This window comes from Macrotis lagotis, chromosome 3 (assembly GCF_037893015.1).
Source record: "Macrotis lagotis isolate mMagLag1 chromosome 3, bilby.v1.9.chrom.fasta, whole genome shotgun sequence".
In the NCBI taxonomy this organism is placed as follows: Eukaryota; Metazoa; Chordata; class Mammalia; order Peramelemorphia; family Peramelidae; genus Macrotis; species Macrotis lagotis.
In genome coordinates, this window is record NC_133660.1 from 58,129,589 (window position 1) to 58,147,333 (window position 17,745).

The following is a 17,745-nucleotide window of genomic DNA, read 5'->3' on the forward strand; positions in this document are numbered from 1 at the left end:
TTTTTAACAGCTTTATTCATTAATAACATTTATATAGAGCTTTAAGGTTCTCAATTATTGCCCAAATTTTACAGAGGAGGAAATTGAGGTTAAAGGAGAAAAAGAAACCTTTGTTAAATGCCTACTATGTTACAGAAACCATTCTAAGGACTTTACAAATATTGTCTTATTTGTTCTTAGCAGAGTGTGGGGCATTTAGTAGGTATTATATACGTGCTAGCTATTATTTTGATCCCTATTTACACCGATGGAATTGGAGGCACACAGAGGTTAAATGACTTGTCCAGGGTCACATAGTCTAAGGCCACATTTTAGCTCAAGTCTTCCTGACTCCGAGCCCAGATTTCTATTTACTCTGCCAGTTAGCTGAATCAAAAAGTTAAATGACTTGTCCAGGATCACATAGGCTCAGAGGCTAAGGCACAATGCTGACTTCTCTCTGAAGTGTATCTGTTCACTTAAGTGGAATTCATTTTTCCCTTTTCTCTCTCATTTGCCTCTTATAACATATCTGAACAACATCTGTGTGATAGTTCTCTCATAATAATGTATATACAAATTTTGTCTCCTTTATAGAATTCAATTCAATAAAATGGATATTTAATTAGTGTTAAATGATTAAATTATTAAACTATCAAATTAGTAAATGTATTATTATTATTATTTTTAGGTTTTTGCAAGGCAAATGGTGTTAAGTGGCTTGCCCAAGGCCACACAGCTAGGTAATTATTAAAGTGTCTGAGACCGGATTTGAACCCAGGTACTCCTGACTCCAAGGCCAGTGCTTTATCCACTGCACCACCTAGCCTCCCCAAATTTATTATTATTAAAAGCCTACATCGAATAGGATATTATATTAAGCACTAGGATACATAGACAAAAACTCAAGAAGTCCACATTCTACTTATTGGCAGTAGATCATAATGTCTTACAGGAGAGAATGTATCTCCCTGTTTATAAAACAGGTTAATATTGTGCTGTATGTAGGGGCAGCTGTATTACATACAGTACCTCTAGCAGGGGCAACACCACCAGCTGTTGGGGCAGGTTCATCAACTCCTACATCGCACATGAAACTTGCAGTGATTACATTGGATAAGGTCTTTGCAAATCATCCAACATTTAATGAAAGTATTAATTTTATCCTTATTACTGTAAACTCATTGTCATAAAGGATGAGGCCAAATAGATACTAGGGAGTTTGAAGAGGCATTTTGGGAGCTAGATGAGGAAAGTTTTTAGGAGTTACAAGCATCATGTTTCCTGCCAGGAAAGCAAACAGTCCTTTTGCCTGTTTACTTTTTTTCTTCTTTTGAGACTAGTATTTGAAAGTCACAATTTCCATTCAATACTAGTCTTTTTAATCAGGAATGCTTGAAAGGTCTCTATTTCTTTGAATATCCATTTTCTTCCTCCTTAAGCATTACTCAGTTTTATTGGGTAGGCAATTCTTGATTATAATCCTAGCTCTTTTGTCCTCTAGAATATCATATTCTAAGCCCTCCAGTCCTATGATGTAGAAGCTGCTTAATCTTATGTTATCCTTATTCTGGCTCTGTGATATTATAGTTGTTTCTTTCAATAGCATCTCTTTGACTTGGGAGCTTTGAAATTTGGCTCTAATAATCCTGGGAATTTTTGTTTTGGGATCTCTTTCAAGAGGTGATGGGTGGGGGCAGCTAGGTGGCGTAGTGGATAAAGCACCGGCCTTGGAGTCAGGAGTACCTGGGTTCAAATCTGGTCTCAGACATTTAAAAATTACATAGCTGTGTGGCCTTGGGCAAGCCACTTAACCCCCATTTGCCTTGCAAAAAAACAAAAACAAACAAAAAAGAGGTGATGGGTGGATTTCTTTTACTTTTTATTTTACTCTCTGGTTCAAGAATAGCAGAGCAGTTTTCCTTGATAATTTATTGAAAGATGATGTCTAGGATTTTTTTTTAATCACGACTTTTTTGGGTAGTCCAATAATTTTAAATTATTTCTACTGTAGGTAGGTAAGTTGTTTTTCCAATGAACTATTTCACATTTTCTTCTATTTTTTCATTCTTTAGATTTTGTTTCACTGTTTCTTGATCATAAAGTCATTAGCTTCTACTTGCCCAGTTCTAATTTCTAATGAATTATTTTCTCTGGTGAGGTTTTATATATCCCTTTGGATAATTCTACTTCTTTTTTTAGGTTTTTCAAGGCAAATGGGATTAAGTGGCTTGTCCAAGGACAGACAGCTAGGTAATTATTAAGTGTCTGAGGCCGGATTTGAACTCAGGCACTCCTGACTCCAGGGCTGGTGCTCTATCCATTGTGCCACCTAGCTGCCCCTAATTCTACTTTTTTTTTTAAAGAAGTTCTTCTCTTTAGTGAATTTTTAATATATCTTTTTACTTTTGGGCAATTCTGCTTTATAAAGCATCCTTCTTTTCATTGGATTTTTGTGCCTCTATTACATATGATCTGTTCTGCATTTTTTGAGTTGTGATTTTCTTTAGTATATTTTTTACCTCCTTTATCAAGCTATTGACTCTTTTTTGGGGGAGGAGCAAGGCAGTGGGGTTAAGTGACTTGCCCAAGGTCATATAGCTAGAGGATTATTAAGTGTCTGCGGCCGTATTTGAACTCAGGTCCTCTTGACTCTAGGACTAGTGCTCTATCCACTATGCCACCTAGCTGCTCCTGTTGACTCTTTTTCATTGATTTTCTTGTATCACTCACTTTCTAATTTCTTTTTATCTCTCTTACATGACTTTTGAAATCTTTATTATGCTCTCCCATGGCCTGAGAGCAGTTCATATTTTTCTTTGAGAATTTGGATGTAGCAATTTTGACTTTTTTATCTTCTGTCTTTGTAGTTTGAGCTTCCCTACCACCATAGTAACTTTCTATTGTCAGGATATTGTTCTACTTTTTGTTCATTTTTCCAGTCTATTTCTTGGTTTTTAACTCTATGCTAAAATGAGTCTTTGTTTCCAGAGTGGAGGGAGCACTGTTTCAAATTTTTTATTTACAGTTGTTTTCAGAAATAATTCTGGTTGTTTCAGGTTTTTTTTTTAGGTTTTTGCAAGGCAAATGGGGTTAAGTGGCTTGCCCAAGGCCACACAGCTAGGTAATTATTAAGTGTCTGAGACCAGATTTGAACCCAGGTACTCCTGACTCCAAGGCTGGTGCTTTATTCACTACGCCACCTAGCTGCCCCTCAGGTATGTTTTAAAGAGAGTTTAGTTTACTATTCTCCTGACCTTGGGCTTTGGTCTGTGAGTGATTATAAAGAGTTTTTTCAACCCTGGAATTGTGAACAGGATCCCAGATCCTCTGTGATCTCAAACTCTGGTGTGCCAGTGCACACCCAAGATGACATCCTGGATCTTTGTAAAGGCAATGGTACAGAATCCTGACCTCTGATGCCAGCAAAAGGAATAGTTTTCTCACTACCTTACCATCTGTAGATTGAGAGGTCTAGAAACTACCACTACTACCACTGATTCAATATCCCTTAGGGCCTATTGTTGGTTTGTTCTGCTCCACCCTTACAGACCTTTCCTGCAAAACTTCTAAATTGTCTTTGGTTAGAAAATTGTTTCATCCCATCCTTTTGTGGATTCTCCTCACAAATTGATTCTGAGAATGTTGTTTTGTAGGGGTTTGGGGAGAGTTAGGGTAAGTCCCTGCCTTTTCTTCACCATCTTGGCTCCAACCCTGATGACTTTTTTTAATAAGATGCTCTTGGATATTTGGGAAATCAGGAGTTCAGATTTAGTGCTTCTCTAACCACTCTTCAGATAGGATGACTGGAGCTAGAAAGACCAGGCAAAAAGAAAAAGATGGAAAACTAGTATTTATTAAGTAATTATTATGTCCCAGACACTATGCTAAGTGCTTTACACATAGCATCTCATTTGATGATCATAACAACACTGGAATATAATTATTATCTCCATTCCACAAGTGAGAAAACTGAGTCAGTCAGAGGGTAAGTAGCTTGCCCAGGGTCACCCAACTAGTAAATATCTGAAGCAGGATTTGAACTTGTCTTCCTGATTTCAGGTCTTGCATGCTATCATGTGCCACCTGCATCACCCTGCAGTCTCTAGAACTAAGGCTCATCAACATGTTGAAAAGGCTGGGCTGATAGGTAAAGCCCCCAAATCAAGTTCTGTTCCAATCGGGTTCTCAGATTTCATATTGAATACTAAAAGGACTAATTTTTGTTGGGGCGGAGAGTTGGTAGAACCAATAGGACCCTTTTCCTCTTCTGAACAATCTGTTGTCACTCACTCTTCTCTTGGAACTCACAACACATTGGACCAAGGGGAGAAGTTGGCATATTCCTTCATACCCACTGCCACATCCCAACCTTCCCTGTGCCACCATCAAGTTTCCTCACTTCTTCTGAGATTCATTCCGGTCATTTTATCATTTGGTTTATATCACTGCAGCTGTAATCCATCAATCTTCCTCCCTCTGTTCTTAAGTAATTCAGAGACTGGGCTAACAGACTTTCCAACACAATACTTCTCATCACACAAGAGTACTAATGAATGCTTCCCTAAACAATCTCAATTACACTGATACCCAAGACAATGTTTGGCAAAACTGTAACCTCAAGCACCTAATAAGTGCTTCAAAATGTAAGATGATGGATTGATTAATCCACCCACATCCCTAATTCCCACGATCAATATCTTTCCTCAGCTTCAGCTATAAGTATTTTTATATCTTACATCTTGCCATTACTTGCATTTGCATTAATCATTTTTTATCTCTGAAATGTACTCTTTTTATCTCTACCTCAGAGATCTCTTTAAATTGCGACTCTTGTACCATCTTCTGCTTTGACTTTCCCAATTCTCTCCCTACCACCAACTACTAGTATCATTTCTCCTAAACTATTTTAAAACTTTGTATAGATGCTATATACATATGTTATATGTACTCCTCTCCACATTAGAATGTAGACTCATTGTGAGGAAAGATTATTTAATTCTTTGTTCTTGTATACCTAAAGGTACCATAGTTCCTGTTACATATAGGTGTTTTTAAATGACTTTGAGATATATTTTGATATCTTTTTGTTTTCATATCTCAGTATCTCTTCCCTTCCCCTTCACAAGACAAAGTTACCTTTTATGACAAAGAATAGTTTTAAAGAAAAAAAGAGAAAGAAGAGAAAAAACAATCTGCAAAGCTAATCAATACATCAAACAAAAAACTCTGAGAATATTTTCAATGTTCCATATCCTGCAACTTGCCATTTCTGCAAAAGAATCCAGATATGTGTTTCACATATAATTTCTTTGGGGTCATGATGATTCTTTCAAATTCTTCAATATTCATTGTCTTTTTTAAACAATAAATTTTACAATCCCCCCCTCCAATCTTGCTTCCCTCCCCCCCGCCACAGAAGGCAGTCTGATAGTCTACATTGTTTCCATGGTACACATTGATCAAAACTGAATGTGTTGAGAGAGAAATCATATTCTTAAGGAAAAAACAAAATATAAGAGAAAGCAAAATTACATACATAATTCCCTCTTTGGATACAAGTGGTATTCTCCATTGCAGATACACCAAAATTGTCCCTGATAGTTGCACTGATGAAATGAGTGTGTCCATCAAGGTTGATCACCACCCCCATGTTGCTGTTAGGGTGTGCAATGTTCTTCTGGTTCTGCTCATCTCGCTCAGCATCAGTTCATGCAAATCCCTCCAGGCTTCCCTGAATTCCCATCCCTCTTGGTTTCTAAGAGAACAATAGTGTTCCATAACGTATATATGCCACAATTTGTTCAGCCATTCCCAATTGATGGACATTTACTCAATTTCCAGTTCTTTGCCACTACAAATAGGGCTGCTATGAATATTTTTGTGCAAGGAATGTTTTTACCCTTTTTCATCATCTCTTCAGGGTATATACCCAGTAGTGGTATTGCTGAATCAAAGAGTATGCACATTTTTGTTGCGCTTTGGCTGTAATTCCAAATTGCTCTCCAGAAAGATTGGATGAGTTCACAGTTCCACCAACAATGTATTAGTATCCCAGATTTCCCACATCCCTTCCAACAATGATCATTGTCCTTTCTGGCCAGTCTGAGAGGTGTGAAGTGGTACCTCAGAGAGTCTTTAATTTACATTTCTCTAATCAGTAGTGATTTAGAGCAATTTTTCACATGACTATGGATCACTTTGATTTCCTCATCTGTAAATTGCCTTTGCATATTTCTTGACTATTTGTCAATTGGGGAATGGCTTGTTGTTGTTGTTGTTATTGTTGTTTTTTATAAATGTATCCTTTGTCAGAAATACTAGTTGTAAAAATTATTTCCCAGTTTACTACATTTCTTTTGATCTTGGTTATAGTGGTTTTGTCTGTGCAAAAGCTTTTTAATTTAATGTAATCAGAATTATCTAATTCATTTTTAATTATGTTCTCCATCTCTTCCTTGATCATAAACGACTTCTCTTTCCATAGATCTCACAGGTAAACTATTTTGATCTCCTAGTTTGCTTATAATATTGTCTTTTATGTCTAAATCCTGTACCCATGTGAGATGTTGGTCTAATCCAAGCTTCTGCGATAATAACTTCCAATTTTCCCAACAGTTTTTTTATCAAAGAGAGAGTTTGTATCCCAGAAGTTGGACTCTTTGGGTTTATCAAACAGCAGATTACTATAATCATTTCCTGCTATCTTTTTTGCACCTAGTTTATTCCACTGATCCACGACTCTGTTTCTTAGCCAATACCAAGCAATTTTGATGACAGATGTTTTATAATATAATTTTAGATCTGGTAGGGCTAAGCCACCTTCTTTTGTACCCCCCCCCCAATTAAATCCCTGGAAATTCTCAACTTTTTATTTCTCCTTATGAATTTATTTACATTTTTTCTAACTCATTAAAGTAAGTTTTTTTTTGAATTTTGATTGGTAGGTTAGTAAATAAGTAGTTTAATTTAGGTAGAATTGTCATTTTTATTATATCAGCTTGGCCTATCCATAAGCAGTTGATATTTGACCAGTTATTTAAATCTGATTTTATTTGTGTCAGAAGTGTTTTGTAGTTGTTTTCCTAGAGTTCTGAGTCTTCCTTGGCAGGTAGACTCCAAGTATTTTATATTGTCTGATTCTCTTTCTAGCTCTTTCTGCTATATCTTGCTAGAGAAATGTTGAGGAATTATGAGGGTTTATTTTATAACCTGTGACTTTGCTAAAGTTACTAATTGTTTCTAGTAGTTTTTAATATGATTTTTTAGGATTCTCTAGGTATACCATCATGTCATCTACAAAGAGTGAGAGTTTTATCTCTTCCTTCCCAATTCTAATTCCTTCAATTTCTTTTTCTTCTTTTTTTTGCTGAAGCTAACATTTCTAATTCAATATTGAATAGTAGTGGTGATAATGGGCATCTTTGCTTCACTCCTGATCTTATTGGGAATGCCTCTAGCCTATCCCCATTGCATATAATGTTTGTTGATGGTTTCAAATAGATACTGCTTATTATTCTAAGGAGCAATCCATTTATTCCTACACTCTCTAGTGTTTTTAGTAAGAATGGGTGTTGTATTTTGTCAAAAGCTTTTTCAGCATCTATTGATATGATCATATGATTTCTGATAGGTTCGTTATTGATATAATTAATTATACTGACAGTTTTCCTAATAATGAACTAACCCTGCATTCCTGGGATAAATCCTACTTGGTCATAATGTATTATCCTAGTGATAACTTGTAATCATTTTGCTAAGATTTTATTTAAGATTTTTGCTTCTATATTCAAGAGGGAGATAGGTCTATAATTTTCTTTCTCTGTTTGGACTCTTCCTGGTTTAAGTATCAGCACCATATTGGTGTCATAGAAAGATTTAGGCAGAGTTCCATCTTCACCTATTTTTTCAGAGTTTATATAGAATTGCAACCAATTGTTCCTTAAATGTTTGATAGGATTCACTTGTGGATCTCTCTGGCCCTAGAGATTTTTTTCTTAGGGAATTCAATCATGTCTTGCTGAATTTCTTTTTCTGAGATAGGGTTGTTTAAGTATTTAATTTCTTCTTCCTTTAACCTGGGGAACTTATATTTTTGTAAATATTCATCCATTTCACTTAGATTATCAAATTTATTGCTGTACAGTTAGGCAAAATAATTCTGAATTGTTACTTTAATTTTTTACCTTTTTCATTTATGATACTAGCAATTTGGCTTTCTACTTTCTTTTTTAAATCAAATTAACCAGAGATTTATCAATTTTATTATTTTTTCCCATAAAACTAACTCTTCACTTTATTTATTAGTTCAATAGTTTTCTTCCTTTTGATTTTATTAATTTCTCCTTTAATTTTTAGAATTTCTAATTTGGTATTAAATTGGGATTTTTAATTTGTTATTTCTCTAATTTTTAAGTTTCATGTTTAGTTCATTGATTTCCCCTTTCTACAAGTTATTCATGTAAACATTTAAAGATATAATATATTCCCTGGCAACTGTATTGGCTGTATCCTATAAATTTTTGTATGTTGTCTTGTTATTGTCATTATCTAGAATATCTGCTATACTCTCTCTAATAGAGTTACAGTTCTCAAGAGTTATGAGAATCTTTTTCCCAGGTTGGAATATAACCAGTTTCATATTATTGGATAGCAGTTTTTTCTTTACCCTTTTTTTTCACCTTTTCATGTATCTCTTGACCCTTTTGTTTGAAGTCCAAATTTTCTATTTAGCTCTGGTCCTTTCATCAGGAAAAGTTGGAAGTCTCCTATTTCATTAAATGTCCATCTTTTTCCCTGGAAGAGAATGCTCAGTTTTGCCAGATAGTGAATTCTTGGCTGCATTCCAAGCTCCCTTGCTCTTCAGAATATTGTATTCCAGGACTTTGGATCCCTTAATATTGATGCAGCCAGTCCTATATAATCCTTACTGTCGCTCCTTGGTATCTAATTGTTTCTTTCTGGCTGCTTGCAGGATTTTCTCTTGTATCTGATAGTTCTGGAATTTAGCCACAATATTCCTTGGTGTTTTCATTTTAGGATCCCTTTCTGATGGGGATCGATGTGCTCTTTCTATAACTATTTTGCCCTCTGGTTCCATGATATCAGGGCAGTTTTCATCACTAAATCCTGTAATATTGAATCCAGGCTTTTTTTTTCTCTTCAATGTTTTCTGGAAGCCAATGATTCTTATCTCCTGTATGTATTCTCAAGGTCAGTGGTTTTTTTGATGAAGTATTTTACATTTTCTTATATTTTTTCAATTTTTTTTGACAGATTCTAGTCTCATGAAGTCATTAGTTTCCACAGATTCCATCCTTTGTTTTAGAGAAGAATTTTCTTCATTTACCTTTTGCAATTCTATTTTTGAAGGAGTTTTCCATTTGCTCGAGATTTTTGAGAGAATTATTTTCTCTTTTGTATTTGTCCAATTGTATTTTCCAAGGCTTTATTTTCTTGTTGTGAGATGTTAATTTTCTCTTGGAAGGTGTTAATTTTCTCTTGAGTTTCTTTTCCCAGTTTTTCCAATTGAATTTTAATCTCTTTCATGATTTCTTCTATGCAATCTTTCTGGACTTCTTCTCAGAAGTTCTAGATTGCTCTGGGTTAGGATCTTTGTTTTCAAAGTAGTTTTCTATGGATCTCCCTTTTTACTGGCCTTTCTGCATTTTCCCAAGTTCTTGTGTTGGGAAAGGGGCTGGTTTACAGACCTTCGGTGTTGAAAATCCTAGAGGCTTTGTTCACTGGGTTTAGTAACTCCAAGTGGGCTGGTCAGTAGGAGGTGCTGGTTACTTTCTCTGGAGTGTCTGTGACCTTGATTTGAGGCTTTCTCCCTAGGCCTGGAGGGGGTGGGGGGTATAGCTGGATACTGTTATCCTTGAACATTGTGGCCTGGGCCCTAGGGCAAGGTAGTTAATCTCCCTATTCAGCTGAGGGAGCTCTGCTGCCCATACCTGAGCCTAAGGGAAGTGGGGGTGCTGTTACTCTGCTTGTTCTAGGAAGAGGACTCCTCTGAAAGTATGGAGCTCATGACCCAGAGCTGAGCAGATAGATGTCCAGCCATACCCTGCAAATCTCTGTGCTGGAACTTGCCCTCTAGCCCTGCTGGGGACTCTCTAGACTGCTGCTTCCACAGCCAAAGCCTCTGCAGCTTAGGTTGGTCCTCCAGTTTCACCCTGACACTGCTTCAGGCTGGTTCTCTGCTTTTTGCCCCTGGCTCCCCTATGCTCTCCTGAGACAGACCTTGTTGGAAGAAGTTCTCCTAGCTTCTTTTTCTGGGTTTTGTCAATTGAATTTCTGTTAAGAGTGTTTTTTTCATATTATTCCTGAGGGAAAACAAGGAGACTTTAGCACAGTGCCTGTCTTCTCTCCTCCATCTTCCAATTCTTCTTTTGGTAACTGTTTATTCTTATCCATTGGAGAATGACTTTTGGTCTATATTATTATATAGATAGCCTTACATACATATACATATATAAATAATAATACATTTGTCTATCTGTCTGTCTATCTATCTATCTGTATTTTTTTCCCTAAATCTTGCATACCAAACACTAATTTTAGAAATCTTATACATTTTCTTTTGGCCTTTAGATTTCTTAGCAGAATTGTTCTTGTTTTTTTACTTAAAGTTATTTTCTTTTGTAATTGTCTCTATTTCTTGTTTGTGTAAGAATATATCTCATTTAAATGGTATATTATATTTTTCTCTTCTAAATTTTTATGGTATAGATTTCTAATATTAAGGTTATATATTCATTTATGGAATTTATTATAAAACATGGTATTAGATGTTGGATCAAGTCTAATTTCTTCCAGACTGACTTAATTTTCCCAGAAGTTTTTTTAACTAAATAGGGACTTCTTTATTAAGTAATTGATGTTTTCTGGTTTAGACAATCCTGAGTAATTGAGTCCCATAGTTTCATATTCAGTCTCTATTTTTCATCAATTCCAAATAGTTTGGATGACTACTATAATAGAACCTGAGATTTGAAAGTTTGATTTTCCACATCACCTCTTCCTTTTCTTCATTATTTCTCTTGAAATTCTACATCTTTTTTATTCTCCAAATGAATTTTGGTATGATTTTATTGAGTTCATAAATTAACCCCTTGATACTTCAAAAGTGTAGATTTTCTATGATTGTGTTATCATTTTATCATATTCTCATGGATAACCCATGAACCCTGAATATTCTTCCAGCTATTTAGGTTATTCTTTATTTCTTTAAGGAGCAATTTGAAATGGAATCTATGTGAATATTTTGTGTAGCTTTACAAGATTGACCCTAAATATTTTAAACATTTTGTGGCTATTTGGAATGGTATTTCCCTAGTATTGACTCTTGAATTTTGTTGTTATTATATATTGTAATAAAGCTATTGTTTATTTTTTATTTTTGTTTATTTTTGTGGCTTGCAACTTTGCTGAAGCTATTGTCTCAATGATCATCTTAATGGATTCCCTAGGATTTTCTAAATAAATCAGATTCGTGTCAATAACAAATGAGGATAGCTTTATCTTTGCCTAACCCTTTTAGTTTTTCTAATACTACTATTGCTAGTATTTCTAGAACTAGGTCATATAGTAATAGGGAGAGTGGGCATCCTTATTTACTCTTGTATTTATTGAAAAAATCATTATGATAATTGTGATGCTTGCTTCTGATTTTAAATAGATTCTTTTCATGATATTAAAGTTTCCACTATGCTTACACTTTGTAAGGTTTTTAGCTTAAATGACTATTGTACTTGGCCAAAATTTTTTCCTGCATCTATTGAGATAATCATGTGGTCCTAGATGTTTTTGTTTTTAATGTGATTAATTATATTGATTGTGTTCTTAATGATGAACCATTTTTATATTCCTGGTATAAATTCAACTTGACCATAAAGAAATGTTTCTTGGATGAATTGTTGTACTGTGTAAGCACAATATTTCCTTTGTTTGTAGGAATAAATTTTCTATTATATTGTACATTGGGAGTCTCTTGAACTCTTCATTTTTGGAGAAAGTCTGAATTGGAATTCTATTTAACAGGACTTAAAAAATTTTAATCATTGTTCATGAATGATTTTGGTTTATAGTTCTTATTTATTTTACACTTCCCTGTTGGAGGTATTAGCACTATATTTGCGTCATAAAGAAGTCCCATTGAGTGCTTTCTCTGCTTTTAAGAATAAGTTGTTTATTCATTGTTTTTAAAAGTTCATAGTATGTACTTAATAAATACTTATTAATTGATTGATTCCTCATAACTGTCCTTGGTCTTGAATTCTGGAATTCTACTTTGTTATCACAGTCTCCTGTCCTATCTTTGCATCTATTCTTCTTCACTACAATCTCCATTCTTTTTATGTATCCCTTTCATCTTTACTTTGATTTCATTTTCTTCTCTTCACAGTCATTATCCTTTAGCTGATCACTCCAACAAGACATTGTCCTCCATTTGCCATTCCCTTCTCTTTTGTCCTTTAAGATATTAGGAATTTGTCAATCCTCAACTCTAGACCAATTTTAACTTACTCCTTCTCTGCTCATAATTTTAAGTTATTCTACAGTTCTGGAGGAAGTCACATCACTCTTTTGACAGTCTGTTATAAATTCATGTTGTCTAATTTCAATAGAGCCTTCACTGTTTCATGACAACCTTTTATTTTTCTTTTACTGATTCTTTATCCCCTGCTCTTTAGAATCTCTTTCAACCTTTCTCTTTTGTCCTTAGGTCAATGCCTCTGCTAACTCATTATCTCTTATCAAATTTACTTGTTGCCTATTCTATCCTTGAGATGAACTGGGTTACCACAGTGGTTGAGGGAAATGCTCTCATTCCTTGTTCTGAATTCAAACTTCTGAATGAAGTTTGGGTGAGATTCAGTTCTGGAGGAGCCTGCCTTTGTTAAGAAAGGTTAAGTTCCTAATTTTCACACTCCTTGACTTATTAAGTCCCCCTCTCCAGGGACAGAAAATTAGATTATTAATCACATTTCATTTTCCCTAAAAAGAAAGAGCAAAAAGATCAATGTATAATATGAATCAAGTATGAGATAAGAAATTTATTCCATCAAAGAAAAGTAAGTAAAGTATATTCACAAGCATGCATTTTTCCAATACAAGTTTAAACTTGGACCAGTAATTTGATTTATAGCTTTAGTTAAAACTGTATGAGAGGCTGACATGTGAATTTCATCAGGACATTAGGCAATTTTTAGAACTTTTCATCTTTTTACATTTCATCTGGTCTTGGCATTGTCCAAAAAACTTCTGATTCAAGCCTACTGGTAAAAAGACCAGGCCTGAGTCAGTTTTTCTTCCAGTTGCCATCATCTTCAATTTTATTCATAAGAAGAAATATAAAAAGAGCAGCCTGAGGTCTAGATGCAAGTTCACCGAGTTAAGTAGCCCAGAGATAAATTATTACCCTGCAAAACAGTTTAAAAAGATTTGTCAAACTAATAGGAGAAAAACAGAAGAAAGTACTGTCACAGAAGCCAAGGGAAAAATGAGTATCTAGGACAAGAAAGTAGTCACCTATATCAAAAACTGCAGAGAGGTGGAGATGAGATTGGGGAAACCTATTTAATTTAGCAGTAAAGAGATTCTTTGTAACTTTGGAGTTTTAGTCCCCTTGTGGGAATGAAGTCAGTTGGCAAGGATGTGATAGAGAAGTAGAAGACACAAATATAAACAATGCTTTCTGGGAACATGATAATGAAAGACAAGAGAGATTCAAGAGTGTATCTTAGAGTCAGTGAAGGTTTTTAAGGCCAGGTTGATCTGAGTAGGTTTATTGGGAAAAGAGAGAGTCAACTGAAAGGGAAACACTGAAGATGAAAGTATAGATGGCTTCAGACACTTAATAATTACCTAGTTGTGTGACCTTGGGCAAGTAACTTAACCCCATTGCCTTTCAAAAACAAAATTAAAAAAGAGAAAGAAAAAGAAATTAGCCTTTACTAAAATTTAATATACAAATTGACATAGGTCCCACTGTTTGATCCATGCATCAAATGCTTATGTTCCATAAAATACCCTGAGAGTAAATTGTGACACATTGTACTTTATTGTATATATGTATGTATGTAGGTATATCTAGTCAAATGGATTTTTAGCATATATTAACTAAACTAAAAAATGGGCAAGTTACTTTTAAAAATTCCTGTAAAGATGTTACGGATTGAAGATTCTTGTTAAAATGTAAACCCAAATAATCTAGAAGAAAATGACTGAGATGGTGAATCTACCTCCAATATTTCTCTGGTCACATTATGAAGGAAAGGCAATCACTGTCCAATATGATCTGAAAAGGATCACCCTTAACACATGAAATTATCAAGAGTATTGAAAACTTGGATTTATATCCATTATTGTTATTGTGGATAGGATAGTTAGGTGGTTCAATGGATAGAACACTGGACCTGGAGCCAGGAAAACCTAAGTTCAGATACATCCTTAGATGCTTCCTAGTGGTGTGATTCTGAGCAAGTCACTTCACCTCTGTCTTCTTCAGTTTTCTTTTCTATAAAATAGGGATAATAATATTATCTACATTTTAACACTGTTCTGAAGATCAAATGAGATAATATTTGTAAAATGTTTTGAAACTTTCAAAAGTGCTATATAAAGCTAGCTATTATTGTTGCTAACAATAAATTTCATCCTAAGATTATATTATAGAGGACAGTTCCTAGAGTGATGAATTTGGAATAAGGAAGATCTGAGTTCAAATTTGACCTCATATACTTAACTTCTGTCTCCATTTCCTCATCTATAAAATGTTTTCTTGTCAGGATCAAATGAGATAATATTTGTAAAGCACTTGCCATATGACAAGATCTTGATAAAAACTTATTTCCTTCATTCATTTATTGTAATTATCCTATGAAAATTGCAGGAGGAGAGGGTTCTGCATCAGATAAAGGAAGAAGCAGCTTCTAAGTTCTTTGCTTATGATTTTCCAATTAGCATCATGCATCTTTGGCTTCCAACTTGGATGCATTATGATGACCATGTTGGCCAAACGTTGTCACTTCTTATTCCACAACTATCCATCTCCTTCCCTCCATTCACACAATCACTACCTTGATCCAGGTTCTCACCAACCCTCCTCATTTCCTTTTAAATGATCTCTTTTCACCAAGTGTTTAGTCCAGTTGCCAAAATATTTTCCCAAGATATTTTGTCCATCCTCTATGTATCTATGTATCTTTGAGTGAGCTGCTTCAACTCTCTAGAGTCTCATTGTCTTCTATAAAATGAGGGAATTGCACTAGTTATTCCCAAAATATCTTCTCACCCTAAATCTATGGTCAACAATTTCATTTGATCCTCCTAATTAACTTGTAAGGGAGATGTGTTGGAATCACATTAGGATACCCATATTAAATTAAAGGAAATTGATTTAGGATTTTACAGATTTAGGAATTTACTCAAGACTTGAACCCAGGACTATGGATTTTAAGAAGAGTGCCATTTATTTCCACTCTATCATTTCATTGAAAATAGAATTATTTTTTTATTTCTTTTTATGCAAGGCAATGGGCTTTAGTGACTTGCCCAAGGTACCACAGCTAGGTAATTATTAAGTGTCTGAGGTTGAATTTGAACTCAAGTACTCCTGACTCCAGTACCAGTGCTTTTTCCACTGTAACATCCAACTGCCCATAGAATGTTTAAATAAATAGATGCCCTAGTACCCTTAATTTCTTTCCACTCATAAAGATCGTCTTAGGGTGCCTTTTTTTTGGCAAGGCAATGGGGTTAAGTGACTTGCCCAAGGTCACACAGCTAGGCTATTCTTGAGTGTCTGAGGTCATATTTGAAATCAGGTCCTCTTGACTCCAGGGTCAAGGCTCTATCCACTGTACCACCTAGCTGCCCCTGTCTTAGGGTTTTATGAGTCACAGGGCCCAATAATAGTTTTTCCACTTATTAGGCAATGAGTAACTCCAAAACTAATTCTACAGAGCCAGTATCATAGTGTGATAATTTTTGGTTGTTGTTTGGATTGAAATATGAACTTGAGAAAAAAACTTAATAAGTAAGTCTCTTTGGGAACCAGTTTATTACTAAATTTCAGGGGGTTGGACTTGATATCTTCTATGTGATCTTCCATCTTTGACATTCTGAGAAAACATATGCATATTGCTTTCTAAAACTTGTTACAGTTTACAAATGTTTCTTTCTTCTCCTTCTCCCTTGTCTTCCTCTTCCTCTTCCTCTTCCTCTTCCTCTTCCCCTTCCCCTTCTTTCCTTCTTCTTCTTCTTCTTCTTCTTCTTCTTCTTCTTCCTCTTCCTCTTCCTCCTTTTCCTCATCTTCCTGCTCCTCCTCCTCATTAATATTAATGATTAGTTTTTCTAGTTGACCAAAAATGCCATATTCAGTATACATCTGTTACTTATTGCCGTACCACTTTATAAGATTTATAATAATATGTTCATTTGTGAATAGGCTCTCCCAAGGGAAGGGAGCAGGCCTCAGCGTTCTATGTTGCCTAATACTGGACCAAATTCACAGTGGACGCTCAGAAATTGTTTGGAAATCTTGCTGCTGACAGCCCTTTCTGTGGTGCTGTGTTGTGTTTTTGTCCTTCACAAGTGAATTCTAGGAGCCAGCACATCTGTTAACTGCTACAAGCAGCCTTTGTTAGCAATAGTTATAAAATCCACCAAATACTTTGGGGACTTTATGAAAGACTAAAGTAGAGACGGGTGGCCTTCCTGCCATGCTAACTACTTGAGTGTAGAAGGGCCAAAGGAAGCTGAGTAGGAATCTACCCTCAACCTTTGAAAAATGATGGACCATTAACTAGATCAAAGCTAATGGGAGCTAAACTTCAGTAGGCAACTTATAGAATGTGAAAGAACAATGTGGATGCCTGCAGATATGGAGGAAATCAAGAAATACAATGGTGTTGGCTCATTTCCAGCATCTCCTAGAGACTATTCCTGGGGGTAAATATCTTCTTTCCCAACTTATCTGAAAACAACTATAAATCTACTTTTTCTTAATTTTTCAGGAAGTCATTATTAAAATAGCTCTGTCCCTGTAAGATATTTAAAAACATTCTCATCTCTGGGTGTTTGCATTTCTTCAGATTGTATAGGAAATAGCCAGTTTGCATTGCATTGAGTGCAAAGGTGGAAAGGGACACAGGCAATGTAGTTTAGAAGAAAGCATATGGATTTAGAATCAAGAGCCTTAGACCTGAAACCTAATTATTTATTGAATGAATGATCTTAATCTCTCTTGGTCTCTGAGGATGGAGTGGAGAGGGGAGAGCCTGAAAAGAAGGAAGTTATTGCAATAGCTCATGTGAAGAGGGCCTGAATGGAGTACCATATTCATGGAGAAAAAGGAATGAATGTGATAGATACAAGTGAATAAGATTTTCCTATAATATATTTTAAAGTTAAATGACTTTGAAAAGAGATGTTCTAAAAGTTTTAGTATGGTTTAAGTATTAATAATTAATAACATTTAATAACAAATAATTAATTATAATTATTAATTATTAATAATATATCAGAAGTATAAATGTTATAATATAGTAAAATAACATTTACAGTTATTTTAAATAATTTTATGTATTTCTTATTGGAATTTAGTATAAGTACCTTCTTATTATCCTAGTTGATTTTTTTGAACTTTAAAAGACTTTAATTAGCATCTGTTCAGTGACTAAAAGGAGCCAATTTGTGATCATAGCATTTCATATCATCCAAAGAAAGAGATTTTTGATGCATACATGATAGTTTCAAGTG